This window comes from Piliocolobus tephrosceles, chromosome 11 (genome assembly GCF_002776525.5).
Source record: "Piliocolobus tephrosceles isolate RC106 chromosome 11, ASM277652v3, whole genome shotgun sequence".
In the NCBI taxonomy this organism is placed as follows: domain Eukaryota; kingdom Metazoa; phylum Chordata; class Mammalia; order Primates; family Cercopithecidae; genus Piliocolobus; species Piliocolobus tephrosceles.
Window position 1 is genome coordinate 118,504,064 of NC_045444.1, and position 18,876 is coordinate 118,522,939.

Sequence of the window (18,876 nt, forward strand, 5' to 3'; positions counted from 1 at the left end):
TCAGAGAAAAGATAAGTAGTTTTCCACATAGTCCTTTTTAGATGCCAAACTGGCACCATTTGTGTCACCAGAAAAATTGTCAGAGGTACAGGATATAGTAGTATAGACTAGTACAAAGTTAGCTAAAGGTCAGTGCTCTTAGGCAAGTGACAAAGGTTATTTCAAGAGTATAATGCTACAAAGAGGAAGTGAATTCAGAGTCAGGAACCTAGGAGGTTTCTAACAGATTGGAGCATAGAAAATGAGAGTGATTGAGATAAATGGTTTAGAATAGGGGTCCCTAACCACTGGACCATGGACTAGTACTTTGTCTATGTCTACAGCCACTCCCCATTGCTCACATCACTCCCTGAGCTCCACCTCCTATTAGATCAGCAGCGGCATTAGATTCTCATAGGAGCGCTAACCCTATTGTGAACTTCACATATGAGGGATCTAGGTTGTGTGCTCCTTTTGAGAATCAAATGCTTGATGACCTGTCACTGTCTCCCATCACCTCCAGATGGAACTGTCTAGTTGCAGGAAAACAAGCTCAGGGCTCCCACTGATTCTACATTATGGCGAGCTGTATAATTATTTCATTATGTATTACAAGTAATAATAATAGAAATAAAGTGTACAATAAATGTAATATGTGTGAATCATCCCAAAACCATGCCCGTGTGTGGAAAAATTGTCTTCCACAATTTTTGAAACCGGTCCCTGGTGCCAGAAAGTTGCGGACCACTGGTTTAGAATATAGGCCGTCAGCAAGGAAGGGGCCTCATTCACTTATGCAGTGCCTCCTTCAGACTTAGACTGAGTGCCTATTATGAGTCAGGTATAGTCCTATATCTCAGGAATACAGTAAGGCATAAAATAGGGTCCTGATTGCATCTAAACCATGGAACATAGAAAATGACTGCTTGCTCAGTTCTCCCAATGATGGTACTTAAGTAGTGCCATTCCAGATGGAAAGTAGAGCCATAATTTATTATTTATTTATTTATTTTTGAGACAGTCTCACTCTGTCACTCAGGCTGGAGTGCAGTGGTGCGATCTCAGCTCACTGCAACCTCCGCCTCCTGGCTTCAAGCAATTCTCCTGCCTTAGCCTCCTGAGTAGCTGGGATTATAGGCATGTGCCACCACACCTGACTAATTTTTGTATTTTTTTTTTTTGTTGTTGTTAGTAGAGACAGGGTTTCACCATGCTGTTCAGGCTGGTCTTGAACTCCTGACCTCGTGATCCGCCTGCCTTGGCCTCTCAAGGTGCTGGGATTACAGGTGTGAGCCACTGCGCCCGGCCATGTAGTTGTTATTTATTACATGTAATGGATGCCTTGGTGTATGGGGACTTAATTCTCCTGGGAACTCAGGTTGAGAAAATCAGTCTAGTGGAGCAATAATAGAGTAGTAAGTGCAGTGATAGAGAAAAAGTCCTGGATGTCATGGGGTGTCATAGGGATACCCAGCTAGCTTACAGAGGGCCAGGGAATGCTTTCTGGAAAGGAATTTTGGGAGGAAATGAAGTCTGAATGGAAAACTGTAAACCATGTGGAGAGTAGAGAAGGCTTGATGGAAAAGAGAGACTAACCTTCTCTAAGTCCAAAAAGTTTTAAAAATATAGCTAGAGGGGTGATTTTGAGAAGATTGGTGACCAGAGATAAGGTCTTATCAGCTTCTTACTGGGCACTGACAAAGCCAGATCGCAGACAGTCAGACCCAGTGTCTTACTGGTCTCAGTTTTGTGCTGCGGTAACAAAATACCTGAAACTGGGTGATTTATAAAGAATAGACATTTATTTTCTCATAGTTCTGGAGACTGGAAAGTCAAAGATCAAGGCACTGGCAGGTTCAACTGCCTGGTGAAGGCAGCATCCTCCAGAGGGAAGGAACTCTGTGTCCTCACATGGCAGAAAGCAGAACAGCAAGTGGGCCTACCACTGTGTGAAGCCTCTTTTATAAGGGCCTAACTCCCATTCATAAAGGAGGAGCCCTCATGATATCATCACCTTTTAAAGGCCTCATTTTTTTTTTTAAACAGAGTCTCGCTCTGTTGCCCAGGCTGGAGTACAGTGGTGCGATTTCGGCTCACTGCAACCTCCACCTCCTGGGTTCAAGCAGTTCTCCTGCCTCAGCCTCCCGAGTAGCTGGGATTAGAGGCGCCCGCCACCATGCCCAGCTAATTTTTGTATTTTTAGTAGAGATAGGGTTTTGCCATTTTGACCAGGCTGATCTCAAACTCCTGACTTCAGGTGATCCACCTGCCTCGGCCTCCCAAGGTGCTGGGATTACAGGCGTGAGCCACTGCGCATGGCCATTCACTTCTTAATACCATAACATTGGCGACACCTGAATTTTGGAGGGGACACATTCAAATCATGTTACCCAGTCTCACTGGATGAATGCTGTCTAAGATGAGCTGGATACTGTCACACTTGGTGCATGGTCATTTCTTTTCCTTGAAATTATGATGCACTATCTTTAGTCTATAAGCACTGCAGTCTCAGGTCCTTTGGGATAAGATGTGTCTTTTGAAAGTGAGGAGGTTGAGCCTGGATATATTGGCTTTGGGCTTTCTGCCTGTCCTCTCTAATACATACTTGGTGTTGGGCGTGGTTTTCCTTTTGGGGTAATTTGGATTATTGCCACTTAAAGTGTGGTCCGTGTACTAACAGCATGGAAGAATCTCAGGCCCAAGACCCACTGAATGAGAATCTGCATTTTAACGAGATCCCCAAGTGATTTGTATGAGCATTACATTTTGAGAAGCATTGATGTGGATGAGTAGGTCTTTTTTGCTCTTAGGATAAAAATTAGTTTGTCACTATAGAGAAAGGAGGAACTTGTATATGACATTATTATAGCTAGTCCTGGAGGAGAGTCATGGGTGCCGTGTAACTTGTTGGAGCTTCAGAGGTTTCAAGTAATGATAACGATTTCCTTGTTTTAGACTCTAGATCCCTCACTCTAACCCTTCACCCCCTTCTCCAGTTAGCTCTAGCAGTTGAAGGATATATTGTTCTTGTAGTTGGAAAAACCCACTGATTAGTTTATTGAAAAGAGATAGATTTTAGAATATCTTGAGTTATTTTTATCCCACTAAGTGTTCTGTAACCTACCTCCTTCCCATTTTGGGGAGATCATTTTATTTATTATTATTATTTTTAAGATGGGGTCTTGCTGTATTGCCCAGGCTGGTCTCGAACCCTTAGGTTCAAGCTGTCCTCCTGCCTCGGCTTCCCAAAATGCTGGGATTACAGGCATGAGCCACCATGCCCAGCCTTGGAGTTCATCTTAAGTTCAGACAATCATGTCATTTCTGCCTTACTGGACTCCAGCTTCACTCATTTTTTTCTGGAAGGAGATTACCTGTTACATGATGTTTAATACATGTTTGTCACAACTTTCTATTTGAGACCCACTTTTAGTAGTTTTCAGCATAGTTCGAAGTCTTTTTGACAAGTAAATTTACAGATTATGGCAGTTATTTCAATATACAGAATTTTTGTATCTTGAAACACTTGAAAGTGTAAAGCACCTCCTCATAACTTGAGTATTACTATTTTTCCATTTGGCCTGTGCTACTGCAAAATGATATGCTAGTGCATCAGGTGGGATTAGAAAGAAAAAGAAGATAGCTGCTCTTTCTATAGTTGACAGTGTAAAGAACTAGAAGAGGAAAATGTAAAGAAAAACAGTCTGAAACTTTAAATGATTATATTTGAGGTTTATCAAAAAGATAAACTGTTTTTTAATAAATGAGGCACCTGCATTATCAAAATGATTTATTATTTGTAACTAGAATTATCTTTTCATCCAGACTTTGGTAAGAGGTGGTTAGATTATGCCAAAAAATGATTAAAATTTAAAAAAATTGAGATAAAATTCACATAACATAAAATTCACCATTTTAATAATTTTAAAGTATACAGTTTTGTGGTTTTAGTATATTTACAATTTTGTGCAACCCTCACCACCATCTAATTCCAGAACATTATTCACCCCCAAAAGAATCCCTGTGCCCATTAAGCAGTAGTCACTCTCTGTTCGCCTTCTTCCTAGATGCTGGTAACCACTAATCTCTATGGATTTTCTTTTTTTTTTTTTTTTTTTGAGATGGAGTCTTGCTCATCACCCAGGCTGGAGTGCAGTGGCGCGATCTCGGCTCACTGCAAGCTCCGCCTCCCAGGTTCACGCCATTCTCCTGTCTCAGCCTCCCGAGTAGCGGGGACTACAGGCGCCTGCCAACGCGCCCGGCTAATTTTTTGTATTTTTAGCAGAGACGGGGTTTCACCGTCTTAGCCAGGATGGTCTCGATCTCCTGACCTTGTGATCCGCCCGCCTCGGCCTCCCAAAGTGCTGGGATTACAGGCTTGAGCCACCGCGCCCGGCCTGGATTTTCTTATTCTAGACATTTCATATAAATAGAATTGTACAATATTTGTCGTTTTGTGTTTGTGTTCCTTCACTTAGCATAATGTTTTCAGGATTCTTCCATGTTGTAGCATATACAGTACTTTTTGTGGCAGAATAACATCCCATGTGTGGACATGCCACGTTTTGTTATCCTTTCATCAGTTGATGAACATTTGGGTTGTTTCTACTTTCTGGCTATTATGCTGTTGTGAACATTCATGCACAAGGTTTTATATAAGCACATGTTTTCACTTCTTTTGAGTATTTGCATAGGAGTGGAGTTACTGGGTCACGTGGTGACTCCATGTTTAACAAAAATGATTTTTAAAATAAAGATGACTGAAAGATACTGTCCCCAAACTTTTCTGACCTCAAAGAAATTAGTCTTATGAATATATAAACAAGTTAAGCCCTAAAATTACTTGTTTTCTTTGGCATTTTGTCTACTATATGAGCTGCAGTTGTGTTGCTCCTGTTTCTTTTCACATGCAAGTCACCATTTTGGACATTTCAGAATGGAACCCCTCTGTCTCCTAGACTGTGAATTTGATGCTCCTTTGCTGTATTATTTTATGAGTTACTTCTGGAACATCAAAAGTTCTCTCTTAAAAAAAAATCTTGTGGGCACTTAATAAGAGTTGTATATGCCCAAAATGTGTTTGTTCCTGTTGTTGAAGGAGGTTGTTTAGTATCGTTGTTGTTATAGTATGTTATTGAATATAGTTTAGGAACTCAAGTAGCTTAGTTACCTAATATAAATACTATTGGCGGGGGCAGCGGGCGGCCTGGGGCTGCGGGTGGGGGGGTGCCGCCTCCCTGGGCCTGCCTGGGCAATCGCCTCTGCGACGCCGCTGCTTGTCAGGGGAGGGAAGTGCGGCTGCTGCAGTCCTCGCCCACGCTGCCGCGTCTGAGCCCACCTGCCTTTGGAGGAAAGAGCCAGACTTCTCAGAGGTCAGTCTGTTCAACAAGTGGAACCCCAGGGCCTTCTGTATGTTCAGCAAAGAGAACTTGCAGTGACCTCCCTGAAGAATGGCTCCATCTCCATTCTGGGTTCTGATGATGCCACTACTTGTCACATTGTGGTCCTGAGGCAAACAGGTAATGGGTCCACCTGCTTGACACATTGTGACGGAACCGACACCAAAGCTGAATTCCCCTTGATCATGAACTCCATAAAATCCTTTTCCGACCACGTTCAATGTGGAAGGCTGGAAGTGTACCTCGTTGGAGGCTTCAGTGACGACAGGCAGTTATCACAAAAACTGACTCATCAAATTCTCAGTGAATTTGACAGGCAAGAAGATGACATTCACTTAGTGACATTATGTGTGACAATTAAATGACCGGGAAGAAAACGAAAACCACTTTCCAATAATATATGGCATTGCTGTCAACATTAAGACTGCAGAGATTTACAGAGCCTCCTTTCAAGATCGGGGTCCGGAGGAGCAGCTGTGGGCTGCGCGAACTTTAGCAGGAGGACCAGTGATTAGCATTTACGATGCAGAGACAGAACAACTTCGTATAGGACCGTACTCCTGGACGCCATTTCCACATGTGGATTTCTGGTTGCAGCAGGATGACAAGCAAATACTAGAGAATCTTTCTACTTTGCCTCTGGCTGAGCCGCCCCACTTTGTTGAACATATTAGATCTACCTTGATGTTTTTTTAAAAAATACCTATCTCCAACTAACACAGTGTTTCCTGGAAATAAAGCCCTACTCTACAAAAAAAAAATGAATTACTAGGTCAAAAGATAAGAAATTATTCAAATGGATTCTGTGTGCTACCAGGTTGCTGTGGTCTGAATGTATCCCCAGAATTCATATGTTAGAAACATCATCTCAAATGCACCAGAGTTGGCAGATGTGGAGTCTTTTGGGAGGTGTTTAGGTCATGAGGGTAGAGCCCTGTTGAATGGATTATAAATAAAAGGGCTTGCAGAATTGGGTTTTCTCACTCTTGCCCTTCTGCCTTCCGACTTCTACCTTCTGTCCACATGATGACATAGCAAGAAAGCCCTCACCAGATGCTGATGCCTTAATCTTGGACTTCCCAGCCTCCAGAACTGGGGAGATAGTATGGACACAGGGAAAACCTGAGACACAGGTTTTTATCCATTCTTTAATTAAATAATTAAAAGAGATAAACAAATTTGCTTTTATTTCTTTAACTTTAACTTTTTGGCTTTCCATTCATCCTGTGACCTTGTTGATGTTTTAAATGTTGGTTTTATCATCTTTAGTATTGTCTGTTTCTCATATATGTTATTTCTGTGTTTGGCACTTTGCTTTGGGCACAGTGTCACCTCTGTGTGCCTAAGGCTGGGTTTGTGTCCTCATGGTATTAACTCTCAAGTCAGGGACATAGACATATTTCTGTAAGCATACACATGCTTGTTTTGTGCAGACTTTTCTTTCATGCTCCTGTTTCTTTTCCTTTTGTTTGTAGCCAGACATTTTAGACCCAATGTCTATTTCTCACTAGTGATGTGGATTCTGCAGTTTGTTTTCTACCCCAGCTTTCTGCCAAAGTTGTTCTTTTCATGGTTGTCACTGATTTCCTACCTGTTTTCATTGGTTGTTTTCTTAGTTTTCATTTTCCTTGAGCTTTCTACAGTGATTTAAGACCATTGATTTCCATTTTCTTTGTAATAACCTCTCATTAGTTCCATGGCCCGGTTCTGTTTCTTCTATTCAGTGTGTTTGTTTTTTTATTGATTTCTCTCTTTTCGCCACTTAGTTGTAGACACTTCTTTTTTCTTTTTTTGAGATGGAGTCTCGCTCTGTTGCCCAGGCTGTAGTACAATGGCATGATATTGGCTCACTGCAACCTTTGCCTTCCGGGTTCAAGCAATTCTTCTGCCTCAGCCTCCTGAGTAGCTGGGATTAGAGGTGCACCACCACATCCAGCTAATCTTTTTTTTTCTTTTTCTTTTTTTTTTTTAAGGAGAGATGGGGTTTTGCCATGTTGGCCAGGCTCTCAAAATCCTGACCTCAGGTGTTCTACCCACCTTGGCCTCCCAAAGTGTTGGGATTACAGGCATGAGCCACTGTGCCCAGCCAGTTGTAGACATTTCTTAAGCTTCTAGCCTATGTCCTCTTTTCTTTCTTTACATTCGTTTCCAGATAGGTCTTTATGTACTTTTCTAGTTTAAACTGACACTTCTATTTGGAGGATTTCCACCATCCATTTGTTTATTCGACATGTTTTGATTGGCAGCTTTGTACGTGGCACTGGCCTGGGTCCTGGAGATACAAAGATGAACACACTTTGACTACCCTCGATGAACTTGGAGACCATTGCAGAAATCAGATGTGTAGACAGAGAGCCACATTGCTGTGTGATACGTTTCTTAACACAGATGTGAACACAGAGATGAAGGAGGTGTATGGAGTGGGAGACAATGGCTCTGCCTAAGGGAACTTAAATTTCTTGTAAAAGTGACATTTGAATTGCAGTTGGAAAGGAGAGTTTGCAAAATGAAAACTAAGGGGAGAAGAGAATATTTTAGGAAAGGGAACTGTATGTTTAAAGGAAGAGAAGCATGGATGCCTCCCAAGTCTCAACTGGTGAGGACAGGGGTTTTGTCTTATTTTATTTATATTCATGGTATTAAGGTAACAACTGGAACCTTTCAAGTTAGATTGAGGTCTCCATTCTAGATCCTTTATTTACTGGCTCTGGGCTTTAGGGGCCTTACCTATAAATGGTGTAAGTTTTTGATAAGGATGAATGAGCTGTAATCACCTAAAATAGTGTCTGACAAGTAGTAGGTGCTTTTAAAATGTGAGTTTTATTCTTTCATTTTCCTTCTCTTCTATCTAGCCACCTGTTAACTGGCATACAGTAGGCAGGAAGTAGATACTTGTTGAACAGTTTCAGTGTTTCCAAACACCAGAAAAAGGTACAGGATTGTTTCTTGTGATGTAAACTTTTACGACTAGGAAGACCAAAAGCACAGGATGAATTCACTAAATTTAGTAATCTTACAAAGCAGAAACTTGTTTTCTTAAGAACTAACTAACTGGAAGAGAAAACATAGCAATGAATCAAGTCACATCTGCTGGATGTTTGCACATGGAAGCTGGATAATTTTCCCCCCAAATATAAAAGATTGGGTATGTTGTTTATAAATGTCTTCTATAATGTTTCTTCATTAATGTTTATAGTTGATTTTGGATTTGTTTTCATCTTAGTTTCTTTCTTTTTTTGAGATGGAGTCTTTTTCCGTCGCCTAGACTGGAGTGCAGTGGTGCGATCTTGGCTCACCACAACCTCCGTCTCCTGGTTCAAGCGATTCTCCTGCCTCAGCCTCCCAAGTAGCTGGGATTACAGGTGCCTGCCAGCATGCCTGGCTAATTTTTTGTATTTTTAGTAGAGACGGGGTTTTGCCATGTTAGTCAGGCTGGTCTCGAACTCCTGACCTCAGGTGATCCACCCGCCACGGCCTCCCAAAGTTTTGGGATTACATGCATGAGCCATTGCACCCAGCCATCTTAATTTCTTTTTGTTTACAGAGTTAAATAAGCTTGTTTGTAGATTTCAGTTGATCCAGGCTGGTCTATTTTCTCCTTGGGGTCTCAAATACAGTAGTTTAATTATTTCTCAGTTAGTACCAGCTCAGACTAGAGTCTTTTAGGTTTTTATTACCAATTACATTCTTATTCCTTTGTATGACATAAAGGCCTTCCATGACCTGCCCTCTTCCCTCTTGGGCAACTGTATTTCCTTTAGCATACCCGTAATCTTGGGCACCACATACAGAAGGTCTTTGAACGCACCATGCAGTTGCATGCTTACATTTTCTTTTTATGCAGTTTCCTTTCCTTGTAGTTCTCTGCATGTGTCTCTTTCTCTTTCACCTACTCATCTTTCTAGACTGGTTTCATAGGTTGTTGCCTCTGGGAAGCCTTTCCTTCATATCTTTACAATTGTTATCCAATGCTGATGTTTTTTTGAATTGAAAAATCTTTAGATGTTTTTCACATATTATAGGGCCCTTTATATTGTCTCTGTTCACATTCCAGTGGCTTTTGATGTTTTCTTCTGGGTGGTATTTGCATCACTTACTATGAATGACTCCCACTATGTGATGAGGTTAGAAATGGCAAGTGCCATGTGTTGTTGAGTACCTGTTCTGTGTTAGGCACTCTTCTAGGGCTTTGGTAACATTGCATATTGCAGATACAGATTTCTTTGTGAGATGGACTGCACTATAGTATTTCTTTTTCATTATTCATGTGCTCATTTCTAAATAGACCAGAGCATATTGATTTAATTCATGAGGAGACAGTGTTCGGCAACAGATAAAAAGTTCCTAAATCCAAAGAAAATGAGTAAATTCTTGAATTTGGGTTTTTGTTTGTACAACATTCCAACTTCATCTTCAAGGTACTTCTGTTAAGGATATACAGAATTTAGAAAATATGTTGGTGTCAGTTTTATTATTATGTTAAAAGTAGTTTAAAAGTATACTTTTAAAAATAAAAGCAAGGAGGGTACTTACATGTCTAAAAGGAAACACTGTTTTTCTATACTACTCTCAACACTTCTGACATAAACTGTGTGGATTTTCCACACCAACTAGTTCTCCTCAGACTCTAACTGGGTGTCCTACATTTTAACTCAGTCCTGACACTACGCAGAGTTAGCACAGACCCCACAGGTTAAGGGCTCATTCCACAAGACTGCCCTCCACCCAGGTGCCAGTCACAGTCTGGGCTGCCTGTACTTCTGACTGGCTATTATTTGGGGATTCCCATAGCCTCCTCAGGTCCAGTAATTTGCTATAATGGTTTATAAAACTCAGGGAAACATTGACTTATGTTTACCAGTTTATTATAAAGGATATTGCAAGGAATACAGATGAATAGCCAGATGAAGAGGTACATAGTGCCTCTATGGAGGGGTATGGAGCTGCCATACCCTCTTGAAGTCCTCCACCCTACCAGCATCTCTCTGTGTTTACCAACCCCAAAGCTTTCTGAACTCATTTATGGTTTTTATGGAGGCCACATTGCACAGGGGTGATAGATTAAATCATTGGTCATTGAACTCAATCTCCAGCCCCTTGTCCCTTTCTGGAGGTCAGGGGGTTGGGCTGAAAGTTCCAACCCTCTAATCATGTGGTTCATTCTCTGGCAGCTGGCCCCATCCTCCAGGAGTCCCTCGTTAGCATAATCTGAGGTATGTTCGAAAGGGACTTACTACCAATAACAAAAGATGCTCCTCTCACCCCATCAGTAAGAAAATTCGTGGGATTTTTAGGAGTTCTGTATTAGGAACTGGGGATGAAGAACAAATTTATATTTTTAAATTATTTCACAATATCACAGTATCAGTTAGTGTTTCTTTTCTTCTTCAATGATGTGACCATTCAACAAATATTATTTTGGACATCTACTGTGTACCAGATAAGAAAACATATCATTGAATATAACACAGTGTGCTGTCCTCATGGAACATGCAGAAAGTTTATGTTGTCTGTTAGGCTAGAATGGATCCATGGAGGCTTATTTTCAAAACCTATTCTGTCTTTATTGAAGAACCATAGAAGATTTAAGTAATACTTTAACATTTGGAAACTATTTTAACAAATGGAAAAGCCAGAAGTGACTTTTACTTTTTCCTAATTTGAAAGGAAAATTCTTTTCTTTTAGCAGAGACCTCTAAATTCATTAGGGAAACAACAACCAACCAGACCTCTAAATTCGTTAGGGAAACAACAACTAACCAATCATACAAAAATCATGAAGTGTGATTTTTGTCATAGAACCAGTAAGTTAAATGGCTTTCCTCAACTCATTCATTTTAGGTTTATTTGACACCTTTTTGAGTTATGAAAACTCCAGTGTCAGATGGCTTTACCAATGAATGCTTTCAAATGTTTAAAACAGGTAAATAACACCAATCTTACAAAACTATTCTGGAGAACAGAAAAATGTTTTATGAGGCCAGCATGCCCTTGATATCAAAACCTGACAAAGATAATACAATATAAGAAAATTGTGAGGAAAGCCCTCTTATAAACACTGATACAAATGCCCTAAATAAAGTAACAGAAAATTGAATCCATTGATATGTAGTAGGTATAATACATTATGACCAGGTAAGATTTATTCTACTAATGTAAGATTGGAGGATTACTGTTCAAAACTCAAATAATGTAATTCATCATGTTACCAGAAGAAAGGAAAAATCTTATGGTTACTCCAGTTTCTGTAGAAAGTGTTTGATGAAATTAAAGATCCATTCATGATAAGTACTAGTAATAGAAGAAGACTCTTTCATCTGATAAAGGCTTCTTACAAAAGCCTACAGTAAACATCATAGCTAATGTTGAAACGGTGAAAGCTTTCCCTCTGATGATGGGAATGAAGCGAGGATGCTCACTATCATTACTTTTATTCCATGTTATATCATAGACTATAGTTAATGTAATAAAGCAAGAAAAAAGATAGGAGGATTGGGAAAGTAAGACAGTACTCATCATTTTCAGACTAGTTGATTGTATACATGGAGAATTAAAAGGGCTGCTACATACAAAGTCAGCCTACAAAAATTATTTGTATTTCTGTGTATCAACAACAAAGAAAAAATGTTACCCTTATGTTAGCATGTAAAAAAGAGTTTTCAAGACCTCAACACTGAAAATGACCCAATGTCATCAAAAGATGCTAAAGATGCTCTAACTAAACGGTCATGGACTGTAAAATTTATTTTGGTAAAAATATTAATTCTTCCCAAATTGATCGCTGCATTTAACAGAGTCCAAGCCAGCATTCCAGCAATCGTTGTGTGTGTGTGGAAAGGAACAAGCTGATTTTAAAAATAGATGACAATGCAAAGGACTGAAATAACCGAGACAATTTTGAAGTACAAAGCTGGAGTTCTTAAACTGCCCAACATCAAGACTTATCATAAGTGAGCACAGTTAAAATGGTATGGTATTTAGTATAAGGAGAGATACATAAGCTGATGAATGGAATAGAAAGTCCAGTAATAGACTCACATATGGTCACTTGATTATGACAAAGGTGACAGTGCAATGCAGTGGAGGAAAGAATGCTCTTTTCAACAAGTGGTGCAAGGCTGATTGGTTATCCACTTGGAGAAAAAAGATGTTGACCTTTATTTTATACCATGCACAAAAATCAATTCTAGGTAGATAAAAAAACCTAAATGTGAAAGGTAGAACAGTAAAGCTTTTCAAGGAAAACATGGTACCATATTTTCATGACTTTAGGGGCACCAAAAATTTCTTATAAAAACAGGACACAAAAAATAGGCCTGGCATGGTGCCTCATACCTGTAATCCCAGCACTTTGGGAGGCTGAGGCGGGCAGATCACCTGAGGTCAGGAGTTGGAGACCAGCCTGGCCAACATGGTGAAACCCCGTTTCTACTAAAAATACAAAAATTAGCTGGGCCTGGTGGTGTGTGGCTGTAGTCACAGCTACTCAGGAGGCTGAGGCAGGACAGTCACTTGAACTCAGAAGGCGGAGGTGAGCTGAGATCATGCCCCTGCACTCCAGACTGGGTGACAGAGCAAGACTCCATCTCAAAACAACAACAACAACAAAAAACAAAAAACACCAACCACGAAGGAGAAAAATTAATAGATTGGAGTACATTAAAGAACTCTTCAAAAATACCACAAGGAAAGTAAATATTAATCTGCACAATGGGAGAAGATATATGCAACCAGGTATATATTCTACAAAGGACTCCTAACTAGAATTTATAAAGAATTCCCTGTTATAATTGAGAAAAAAAAACAGACAACAGATAGAAAAATGGGCAAACGAGTGATGCAGGCCCTTCACAAAAAGCTATCCAAATGGCCAATGCACTTAGGAAAAGATGCTCAGCTTTATCAGTTATCAGGGAAACGCAAGTCAAAAGCAGTACTACTTCACTTCTGCCTGAAGGGCCAAAATAAATAGGTAAACAATACTAACAGTCAGTGAGGTGTAGAGTAACTGGAATTCTCATATACTGCTAGCGGGAATGTCAATATAGCTGCTTTGGAAAACTGCTTGGCATCATTTGCTAAAGTTGCTGATATCTTGTGGCCCAGAATTTTCATTCCCAGGTATATGGCCAACAGAAATGGGTACATTTGTACACAAAAAAATATGTCTAGGAATCTTCCTACCAATATGATATAAAATAGCCACAAACTGGAAACCACCAAAATCTCAATAGTAAAATGGTTATATTGTATGTATATATAATAGAATACGGTCTAGCAGAGAGAATAGATGAACTACAGCAATGTGCAGCAATTAAGTATGAATCTAATGGCCAAACATAAAACTACTGATGATTCTACTTATAAGCATAAAACTATAGTTTTATCAGGATATTATTTGTCTTTGTAGGGACAGTAATTGAAAGGGGCAAGAGAAGAGCTTCTTGAGTATTGGTTCTGGCAGGCAGAATTGTAAGGTGGCCCTCAAGATTCTCCTCCTTGAATATACACACCATGTATAATTCCCTCACCTTGAGTGTGGGTGGCACCTGTGAATATGATGGAGTATCCTTCCTATGAGCAAGTCACAATTTTGGGCAGAGGCAAAGGGCTTTTGCAGATGTTATTGAAGTCCCTAATCAGCTGACTTTAAGTTTACTGTAAGAGTAAACTTATCCTTGTGGACCTGACCTCATCAGGTGAACCCTTTAAAATAGCATCTAGGAGTTAGAGATTCTTCTTTGCTGCCCTTGAAGAAACAAACTGCCAGGAGTTTTATAGCTTCAAGAAAATGAATTTTGCCGACAGCCACCCAGGCTTCTGTTAGGACCCTAATTGTTAAACCATAGATGAGACGGCAGCCCCAGCTGACCTACACCTTGATTACAGCCTTGAGATCGCCACTAGAGAACCCAGCTAAGCCATACTGAGATACTCGACCCACAGAAGTCGTAAGATAATAAATGTGTGTTGTTTTAAACTGCTAAGTTTGTGCTAAGTTTCTGTGTCACGTAGGAAACTAACATACTAGTGAGACTCTGTTTCCTCATCTTGGTTAGTGTTGTATGTGGGCGTTGTTTATTTGTAAAAATTCATCGTATTATGCATTTATGATTTGTGCATTTTTCTATATGTAATTAAAAATGAGTTATATTACCCAAAAGTGTTTACTTTAAAACAAGAGAAAAATTAATGGCATTCCTCTGTATTCCCTTTAACCAGTACACAAATATAATCAAATAGTTATGTTGTAATGGCAATGGTCAGTTTGAACACAAGCAGATTTGGTCACAAAAAGTTAAATATTTCTTTCCATAAGTGAACTCACCCTCTGTCCTTGCTCTCATTGACATGTCACTTACATTTTACATCCCCCCCCACCATGGTTTCACTATAAGAGTGGTAGAGTCTTGAAGCTGGAGATGGAATGATTTTTCACTTTTCTATTTCAAAGTTGATGAAACTGGGATGTGCTTCAAGTTAAGTATTGAGTAGTAAAGCTAGTACCTCGGTTCTTGAAAGCTCTAGTTCTGTGGCCTTTTCCTCATATCATAGAGCTTCTAGAATCTAAAAGAAATACATACATTTTGGTAGTGGTTTTTGTCATAGATGCAGTTTGATCTGGGTAGAGGGTATTGAGTGGGGGAGTAACATTCTCTGTTTCTAATTAGAACTAGTAAGCCAATTTTGCCGGTTGTGGAAGGTGTATGGGAAAGATTCGTTTAGCCACAAATGTCTACTATGCCTAACCTTTATGCTGTGCACTGGGATGTCATTGTCACCAATTATCTGTTTTGAGTTTCTGTTTACCACACATGGCTTCCTGCTCTTCCAAATTTTCCCAGAGTCATACTGCTTTACAACCTTCCTCCTTCTTGAGTCAATAAGAAGTTAGATAAGCCCCTACTTTTCCCAGTGTGGACACAGAACTGGACTCTGTATATGTGTGAGTGGATGTAAATCCAGGTTTAAGTCAGTCACTGATCATGAAGAATCCTTGGGTTAAGGCTTCTAATTGAAATCCTGACTCAGTGATTTAAGAAAGCATTGCAGAATTAAATTTAACAGTTATGGCATGTAGATGCATCTAAACATGTTTCATCCATAAAGCATGTTTTTATTTGTGCCCATTTTAAATGGTTTTATAACTTATGACCTTTTTGTTTTTCCTTTTTTACACGCTGATCCTGAGTTCATAGTATTGTATTTTGGAAAAGCTAGAAATATTAAAATAGTGCTTCTGGGGTAAAGCATCTGTCAGTATTTCCATTATGAAATGCAATTTTAAAGGGTTTAGAAGTCAGCTGTAAAAATTTGTTCTTGGCTGATATTTTGTATACAAAAATCTCTGCCCAGGATAATTTTCAGAAGAATTCTTGCAACAGCATAAACTGTAAGGTTATATGGCAGAACCAGCTTACAGTGAACTCATTTTTTATGCTTCTATCAAAGTAGGGAAAAGATGAATGCTTTTAAAATGATTAAAATAAAAACAATATGAAATCTGTATTCTAGACTTATATGCTCAGAAAATTGTTGGTTTTAAAAGATAGTTACTCTGCCACTCTACTATCACAAGGCTCACCGTTGGCTTGACTATCAAAAATAATAGCATCACTAAACCCAGCATAAGCCCTGAATCTTAGGTGACTTCAGAACAAGTCTTTTTACAAATTTTTTTAAAAAATAATTTCAACTTTTATTTTAGATTCCTGGGGTACATGTGCAGGTTTGTTACCTGACTATATTGCGTGATACTGAGGTATGGGGTATGATTGATCCTGTCACCCAGGTACTGAACATAGTACCCAAGAGTTAGTTTTTCAGCTCTTGCCCCATCCCTTCCTTCTCCCTCTGGAAGTCCCCACTGTCTGTTGTTGCTGTCTTTATTTCCCTGAGTACCCATTGTTTAGCCTCCACTTTTAAGTGAGAACATGTGGTATTTGGCTTTTTGTTCTTGAGCTAATTCACTTAGGATAGTGGCCTCCAACTTCATCCATGGTGCTGGAAAGGACATGATTTCATTCTTTTTTAATGGCTACATGGTATTCCATGGTGTATGTGTACCACATTTTCTTTATCCAGTCCAACATTGGACTGGGCACCTAGGTTGATTCGATGTCTTTCCTATTGCGTGTAGTGCTGCAATGAACATATGAGTACACGTATCTTTTTGGTAGAACAATTTATTTTCTTTTGGATGTATACCCAGTAGTGGCATTGCTGAGATTTTTTTTCTATAGAGTTGTTTAAACTCCTTATACATTCTGGTTGTTAATCCCTTGTCAGCCATCTGTAAAGGGATATGCAGATATTTTCTCCATTTTGTGGGTTGTCTCTTCACTTTCTCCATTTTGTGGGTTTTTTCCATTCTATGGGTTGCCTCTTCATTTTGTTGATTGTTTCCTTTGTTGTGCAGACGCTTTTTAACTTGATGTGATCCCATTTGTCCATTTTTGCTTTGGTCGCCTCAAGAAGTCTTTGCCCACTCCAATGTCCTGGAGAGTTTCCTCAGTGTTTTCTTTTAGTAGTTTAATAGTTTGAAGTCTTAGATTTCAGTTTTTAATCTATTTTGATGTGATTTTTGTATATGGCAAAGATTGGGCTCTAATTTTATTCTTCTACATTTAGATAACCAGTTTTCCCAGCACCATTTATTGAAGAAACTGGGTTCTCTATTCTTTTCCATTGGTCTATGTGTCTTTTTTTTATGCCAGTATCCTACTGTTTTGGTTGCTATAGCTCTGTAGTGTAATTTGAAGTCTGGTAATGTGACTTTTCCAGTTTCGTTCCTTTTACTTAGGATAGCTTTGGCTATTCTGCGTCTTTTATGGCTTCATATAAATTTGAAGATTTTTTTCTATTTATATGAAGAATATCATTGGTATTTTGTTAGGTATTGCATTGAATCTGTAGATTGCTTTGGATAGTATGCACATTTTAACATTATTAATTCTTCCAACCAATGAACATGGAATATCTTTACATATTTTGTGTGTCTTCTTCAATTTCTATCATGTGTTTTATAGTATTTATTGTAGTTGTCTTTTATTTCTTTGGTTAAATTAATTTCAAGGTATTTAATTTTATTTGTAGCTATTATAAATGCAATTACTTTCTTGATTTATTTTTCAGATTGTTCTCTGTTGGCATAGAGAAATGCTGCTTATTTTTATATGTTGATTTTGTGTCTTGCAACTTTACTGAAATTGTTTATTAGCTCTAATAGTTTTTTGGTGGTCTTTAGGTTTTTCCAAATATAAGATCATATTATCTGCAAACAAGAATACTTTGACTTCTTCCTTTCCAATTTGGATACCCTTTCTTTCTTTCTCTTGTCTGATTGCTCTAGCTAGGACTTCCCAGAGCAACTTATTTAAGAACAGTTTTTAGCAGCTCATTTTGAAAGCAGTATTTGGGGCTGCTCAGGGACTGTGTAACTCTAAAGAGACTCTTGTCTCTTTTTCCTAGTTGATGAAAAATAGCTTTCTGTTTGTTACCTGGCTTAGGTGTCCTCAAAGAAAGTAAGAAGGGAAAGCAAAGACATGTTTCTTGCATGATTGGAGACTTAGTCCATGAAGTTGGAGAGCTTCTTGTTAATGTAACTTTCTTCCCAAATCTTTGGGCAGGTCTTAGCTTGAAAAGATCAACCATAATGAAGATAAGCTCCTTGCTTTTATGTTATTGTGAGCACACGTACACATATAGTTCTGCTGCATTTTACAGCTTGTGGCCAGGTTTTTTTTCTTATTCTTGTCTACTTTTTCTTCAACATTCAATCTCATAAGCAGATTGCCTCCAGGATAATTTTATATGTGGCAGCCAGTCTAGCCTCAGAACTGGCAATAGCTTCCTTTGTTGTATTACTTCTGAACCATAGAAGTGCAGTTCACGTGCAGAGAGCCTACAGGGAACATTTGAAGTCTTCTTGGTCTGAAATGAAACATGACTTGTGTGAAATGTGAATTGGAAGTGATGTTGGGTTATATATAGTTACTCAGAAATAAAGTCTGCATGGTGGAGAAGGAACTACCTCATTAAAGACATGCTTCTTTCCCTCACCACTCCTATTCTTCAAGGTACTGATGCTGTACCACACTTGGGCCCAAAGAAGGTTAAAACAACAACAAGCCTTTGATTTATAAAGCTAAACAACTTTTCTTACTTTGTAAAAGGAAACAACTTCTTTAGACAAATAGGAAATTTGCTTCTAGAGTCATCCTATGGGGCTTCTAGAGCCATTCAGCTATGGGGCGGGCTGAGTTGGGGGGCCGCTATGCTGAGGTGAAGGAAAGTCCTCCTTGGTTTCAGAGGTTACTTTCAGCATGTTACTTTCTTTGGAGTCATCTCAGCTGAGAGGCAACTTCTCCATCCTTGCCTGGTCTGGTTTTAGTTGGCTTATTCTAGAGAGAGACAGGCATTCATGTTGTCATGATCCACTAGAAGCTCAAGGCTGGAATCTTAGGTGTGGAAGTGATAGTGGGCCTCTTAAAAGGAG

At 39.2% G+C, this 18,876-nt stretch overlaps 1 protein-coding gene and 1 pseudogene across 3 annotated transcripts in view; both read left to right on the top strand.

The window, feature by feature from the left end:
* The window catches only part of DIS3L2 (DIS3 like 3'-5' exoribonuclease 2), a 351,252-nt gene that overhangs the window by 92,470 nt on the left and 239,906 nt on the right, over positions 1 to 18,876 (top strand). The window lies entirely within an intron of this gene.
* LOC111527524 lies at positions 5,308 to 6,063 on the top strand (annotated as a pseudogene). The gene has a single exon (XR_002726691.1). The product of XR_002726691.1 is annotated as a protein N-terminal asparagine amidohydrolase pseudogene (transcript).